This window comes from Oreochromis aureus, linkage group 3, assembly GCF_013358895.1.
Source record: "Oreochromis aureus strain Israel breed Guangdong linkage group 3, ZZ_aureus, whole genome shotgun sequence".
Classification (NCBI taxonomy): Eukaryota; Metazoa; Chordata; class Actinopteri; order Cichliformes; family Cichlidae; genus Oreochromis; species Oreochromis aureus.
The window spans coordinates 70,043,590-70,050,221 of NC_052944.1; the positions used below are offsets into that span (position 1 = coordinate 70,043,590).

Here is a 6,632-nt window from a genome sequence, read left to right on the forward strand (position 1 = left end):
AATAACTCTTACAGGTTATTCCTGCCTATCAAAAGTAAAACATCCTTGATGATTTACTTTGAAATGCAAACATAGAAGGAAGCCCAGATTGTTCTACATGTTCCTCTTGGTGGCCATTAAGCAGCTTCTCTCTGTGTCAGACTCATGAGGCTGAAGCACTGGATGTTCTTAAAACCACTGTACTTTAGGGTAAGCTGGAACCATGGTCTTCCTTTTAAGATGACTCTTGAATCCATAGTTAATATTTTTAAGTTTCAGTTTTTGTTTAGGTTTTTCTGTTACATATCTAAGTTCTTGGTCTTTCATCTGGATTTACTAGTTCAAACACTGGTAAACAGGATAATGTGTAACACAAAGCTAGTTAATTAACTCACTATTTTAAGACAAGGTCTTGCCAAGAGCATGTTCACATGTAAGGTGCTAACGTTGGTAGCGTCTAACCAAATCAACATCATAGATAAAGTAGAAAAGCAGTTATTTTACAAATGAAGATAAAACTACAAAACTTAATGGGAAAAAATATAAAGACATTAAACACATAATACAGAGAGACAGCAACACAGCTGTGAAAGTCATTGACTGAGGAAAATCACCGTGCCATGATTTATTGTTAAAAATATGACTGTGTGAGTTTTTTGAGTGCTTTGATCAAAATGACTGGAAAAGAGCTAAAATGTTAATAAAGCCTACCTGAAGCCAGGAAACAAAGTTTTTAACAATCCTAAGTGTGTAAGATAACAAACTTCATGACTGTATCATTAAGACACAGGAGAATCTGATGGATTATAATTTACAGTAAATCAAGTAAAGTTGCCTTATTGTTATTTCAACATGTGCAGTGTTACGGCACACAGTGAAACGAGACAGCGTTCCTACAAGACCCATGGTGCTACAAATAACAGAAAATGAACGCGGGACTACAAAAACTCCATTTGCTAAAACTCTAAAACACAGGGCAACACCAGACAGAGGTAAACGATACAGACACAAGACAGTGAAACAGAAAAGTTTAACAATGAGAGTGGGTTGTGCAAAAGATTGTGCATTGTGGAAAAAGTGGTGTTGTATAAGTAAAACAGAAGCAGTCTCTTACTTTGTGCCTGAGGATCCAGGTTCATGACTGAAGACTGGAGGATAATCTCAAGAATTGTCACTGTTCATGGACATACTGCTGATTCCTGGGAACTCTGCTCTGTCCTCAGATAAACTTCTCATCTTTAGGCAGTCTGGCAGAACAACAACTGTGAGTGCAGGTTGAAAATCCGGACAAACATATTTATAGAAACCTGGGACTTGCAGAACAGGAAATACAACAGACATATGACACCTAAATACAAACACACACACACACACATAATTTATTAGGTGGCGGGTCAACTAGGTTTATTAACAGATCCTTGTTCTCTCTTAAAAACCACAGAAAGACAGGAAGATGTCCTGACCATGAAGCAAAGATTTAATGTTATCCATCATGCTTCTTTCTGGATGATGTCACAAACTTGAGTAACAAAGCTGACAAAACAACATTCACAGTTTTTGTTCTAACTTGCGAAACATTCGTTTCATGTTTTCCAGTCAGGAACTAATTTTCTGATTATTTTGACAAACACATAAATGCACAATAACACTCACCATGTTTTTGTCCTCCTGCTTTGTTTTTAATCCTTTGTTTCTGCCTCACCTTAAGAGGTCAGTCCCTCCCCTTTCCACAGGAAGTTGAATGACTACATTCACTCACATTGCTGTGTGAGACACAGATTGGCTTTTTGAAGAGATTTATATTTGCTTAAATGCCACCAGCATGGAGCTCATATTTTTTTAAATGTACTTATTTCAATTTGAACATGCATACAAATGATATTAGTCTGACCAGTAGCTTTGACTGTGTCATGTGCCGATTTAGCACCTGAAGGGTTTGCTCCACCCACAAGTCAAAGGTCAAACCTTCATCTACTCCTCATTTTGCTAAGCACTGAGGTGTTGGTGTCACATAACAAGTAAATAAATGAAGACAATAATAATTAAAGGACAGTGTAATCACCAAAAATTTAGTTTCTTGCCCAAGAGCAACAACATGCCATAGAGGGATATACATTCAGCAGGGAAATGATATTCAGCACCCCTGTTATTTCAGCATTGCTTTTTAGATAGTTATTTAAATTCTTTTTGCATTTTATGTAACCATTATCACTCCAGTGGAAACACTTTGGAAAGCTGTGCCTTTTCTGGTTTTCTCCTTGGACCTCCGACACTGCCGTTAAGTTTATCCAGTTGTTACCTTTCTCTCTACTTCACCTCCACCTGAACTTGTTTCTTTATATAGAAAATGCAGCATCTTATCATTGTAATTGTATGCAAACAGTGTCCAGCTTTACTTTAGCCAGTTTTACTAACGTACTTTTTTTACTTCAGAAAGACAGTGTCACGGACCCAGCTCCAGGGATTCGGGGTCCGTGAGCAGTGTGGACTACTATTGTAGTTATTATTATTATTATTATTATTATTATTGTGGTTATTGTTATTATTGTTATTATGGTTGTGTCTGCTGTCCTGTGTTCCGTGTTTGTGTACTGTCAGGTGTTTATGGGTGTGTGCATGTGTGTGAGGGTGCGGTCGTGGCAGGCACTTTTAGGCCTGGTGGGTGTGGCCCTGCCAGCTGACCGGTCCCACCCAGGAATCCACACACACCTGGGCCCTGTTTCAGAAAGCCGGTTTAGTGCAAACTCTGAGTAAGTATACCCTGAGTTAACGAAAACTCTGGGTTTTCGGTTTCACAAAGCGAGTTTAGATTAATTCTGAGTGAGTTACTATGACGACACACTCCGTGAAGCTAACCTGCCCCCTAGCAGGTTTACTTCAACTAACCCTGACTTTCTCCGCCTCTTTGTCTGAAACCTGACTGTAGGAAGTGTCAGACATGGCGTGGCCCTTCCTTGAAGAGCCAGTAGATGTTGAAGGCCAAATTCTCCGCAGAGCTCTCCGCCGGGAGAGAGTGATTAGAGCGCGTTTGGACATTTTATCATTTCCTGATGATTTTCTGTGTGAACGTTACCGTTTTTCAGCACAATCTATAATTTATTTGAATAACATCCTCGGGCCTTATATTGCTCATGTGACACATCGCGGACATTCTCTCAGTTCTGTACATATTATTTGTATTGCACTTCGTTTTTTGCAAACGGGAGCTTTCTGTATAATATTGGTGACGCTGAGCACGTTTCCAAGGCTACCGTCTGTCGGGCAGTCAGGAATGTTACAGTTGCACTGAAACGTCTCCTGTACTCGTTTGTGGTGTTCCCCGGTCATAGACCCACAAAATTTATCAAAGAGGGATTCCACAAAATTGCAGGTATCAGGATGAACAAAACTTAATTCATGATGTGGTGATACTTGAACTACTACTTAAATTTTACATTTATTTTCAGGGTTCCCAGGCGTGATTGGCTGTATAGATGGCACTCACATTCCAATCATTGCCCCTTCAGTAAATGAAGGAGACTATGTGAACAGGAAGTCTTTCCACAGCATTAATGTACAGGTACATAGTTCCCTGTAGCATTTCAAACTAACACATTATTTCATTATGGTAATGGATGCTAATTTGTGTCCTCTGCACTGTGAAGATCATATGTGATGCTGCCAACATTATCACAAATGTGGAAGCCAAGTGGCCAGGCTCTGTTCATGACTCATGAATTTTTCGTGAATGTACACTGAGCACAAAATTTGGACATGGTGAGTTGAAAATACTTTAAAATATATAAAGACCAATTGCTACAGGGACATTTGAACTGAAGTGTATCCTTCTGTCTTAGGAGAGTTCACTGGCTACTTGCTTGGTGATAAGGGGTATCCATGTTTACCCTATTTGCTTACCCCTTACCCTGACCCTGAACCGGGCCCACAGCAGCGATATAATCTGGCTCATTGCAGGACAAGAGCCAGAGTTGAAATGACTATCGGAATGCTTAAGGCCCGGTTCCAGTGCCTTCAAAGACTCAGGGTCACCCCAGAAAGGGCATGTGACATTATTGTGGCATGTGTGATTCTTCACAACATTGCCACAATTAGAGGAGAACACTGTCCTTCTGAACCAAACATCAGCAGTGATCCAAACCATGAACATCCTGACCCTCCCACGGACATACAAGATGGAAGAGCAGTCATTTCCTTTGACCCATCACCTCAACATGTTGAATGAAGAATAAACAGATCTTTTGTTCAACTGGCTTTATTGGTTGCCTGTATTTCCTGTACACAAAGTATTAATAAGTATATTATTATGTTGTTCAAACACTGAAATAATTCGTTCATCTCTGACCACTTCACCCACCCTTAACTGATGTTCCAGCAGTAAAATCTCAATCTTGGTCTTTTGGATCTGCTGCTCAAGTGTTCCATTTCCAAGTCGCATTTTTATTTTCTTGATCAAATAGGTCTTGTACAGCTGCTTTACAGGGAGCTATTGAAACACAGAAAATAGCATTGACATTCATAGTACATGCCTACTTAGGTTGGTTGTAAATCAGTGCTGAACATCTTACTGAGGAAAGGTTTGTTGGAGAAGTGGCTGGACCCTCTTCCTCTGCATTTCCATCATCACTCTGTTAGAGACATAGAAAGTCCATGGTTTTATTATAGTACCACATTTTATTCAATTGTTATATTTTCCATTGTAAGATGTAAACCTCATAAAGTGTCTCTGTTGCTTCCTCCTCTGTAACAGCTGTCAATGTTTCTTCATTATTTTCCTGTAGTAAAGAAATTAACAACATTGCTGTTCTACTGTAAACTCATATGATCTGTGGAGCATTAAGAGTACTCACAACTGCATGTTGGTCTGGCTCAACAGGAGGCTGCACCAGATGCAGTACACCATCACCATCAACTGATAGAATATGAGGTTTATACAGGTCACTTATAACTTACAAGGGACCAAATGGCAATTAACAAACATATACCAATCACCTTACACTTCATTGTCATTATGCTCTCAAAGACAACCAAGACTGAGGGAAGGCAAAATCAGTAGGAAAATAACTTCACTACAAAATAATTCATTATGGTAAAGAGTTTATCACATGAATGAGTAGCACTGCAAAGGTGACTGTGAAGAAAGGATGTATGCACATCATGTATTATTTTGAATTTACCTCTTATGTAGGCACTTGTGTCTTGCGGGGTTATTGACTCAGAGGATGTCCCCGCAGAGATGCCTTCAGCCACAGGGCGCCCACTGTTTTGGCTGAGGGCCAACTGCTCAGCCTCTGTGTGGTGGTGGTGGTGGAGGACCCCACCTGTTTTTCAGACCTCCGCTTTTTTTTCTGTTGGCTATAACGGGTCACATTTGAGCATACAGAGTAAGCAAATATGTACTTGTAATGTGCTCAGATAATTTCAATAAGCGCTTACAGAAAGAAAATTAATGTAGCCTCTAACTGCAATTGATTTACATAGGACAAACAGACCAAGCACTATGGCTCATAATACAATTACACCTTACCTGTTTGGACTATATTTTTATATTTCATTTTACTTGCTGCCAGGAACGTTTGGGGCCTGTTGGGTTGCACCTCGCTCACATCACATCACAAAATAAAATGTATAAACTAAAAAATAAAATGAAATATAATAAAATAACGTGTTAAATGGGTGGAAATCCCAGATCAATGTTTAAATTAACACTCACGCATTGACTCTGTCGGCTATGTTTTGCCATGCATGCTCCCTTTCTTTTGCAGCTGAGGCTGTGTTACTTTTTCATAAAATTTGCATGTTATCGGCATATGCTGCCATCACCGCGGCCTCAAGCGGTGTAAAATACATTGACGCGCCTTCTTTCCCTCCGTCTCCATGGTGACTCGCTTAATCTGTGCTCCACCAATCAGGGCTTTATGTATCCTCGTCGCTGCTTAACTTGGGGTTAAAGCAACTCCGCGTTGATTGAACTAATTGTTATCAGCCTTTCTGAAACCGAATATTCCGAGTTGGACAGTTCGGGGTTACTCAACCCTGAGTATCATTTTTAACTCTGAGTTTTCTAAACGCTTTTCTGAAACAGGGCCCTGGGCCCTGTTTCAGAAAGCCGGTTTAGAAAACTCAGAGTTAAAATGATACTCAGGGTTGAGTAACCCCGAACTGTCCAACTCAGAATATTCGGTTTCAGAAAGGCTGATAACAATTAGTTCAATCAACACGGAGTTGCTTTTAACCCCAAGTTAAGCGCGCGCATAAAAGCCCTGATTAGTGGAGCACAGATTGCGAGTCACCATGGAGACGGAGGGAAAGAAGGCGCGTCAATGTATTTTACAGCGCTTTGAGGCCGAAATTTGATGGCAGCATATGCCGATAACATGCAAATTTTATGAAAAAGTAACACAGCCTCAGCTGCAAAAGAAAGGGAGCATGCATGGCAAAACATAGCCGCCAGAGTCAATGCGTGAGTGTTAATTTAAACATTTATCTAGGGATTTCCACCCATTTAACACGTTATTTTATTACATTTCATTTTATTTTTATTTTATACATTTTATTTTGTGATGTGATGTGAGCGCAGGTGCAACCCAACAGGCCCCAAACGTTCCTGGCAGCAAGTAAAATGAAATATAAAAATATAGTCCAAACAGGTAAGG

The 6,632-nt window shown here is 40.0% G+C and overlaps 1 long non-coding RNA gene and 1 pseudogene across 1 annotated transcript; one reads left to right on the forward strand and one right to left on the reverse strand.

Moving 5' to 3' along the window:
* The first annotated feature begins 2,917 nt into the window (after positions 1-2,917).
* LOC120437449 lies at positions 2,918-4,209 on the forward strand (annotated as a pseudogene).
* A 204-nt stretch (positions 4,210-4,413) lies between these two features.
* Positions 4,414-5,272, reverse strand: LOC120437452. Its single transcript, XR_005611141.1, has 5 exons — positions 5,154-5,272; positions 4,827-4,888; positions 4,689-4,751; positions 4,545-4,604; positions 4,414-4,462 (listed from the first exon to the last, which is right to left on the reverse strand). It is a non-coding gene; the product is annotated as an uncharacterized LOC120437452 (long non-coding RNA).
* Positions 5,273-6,632: the final 1,360 nt, after the last annotated feature.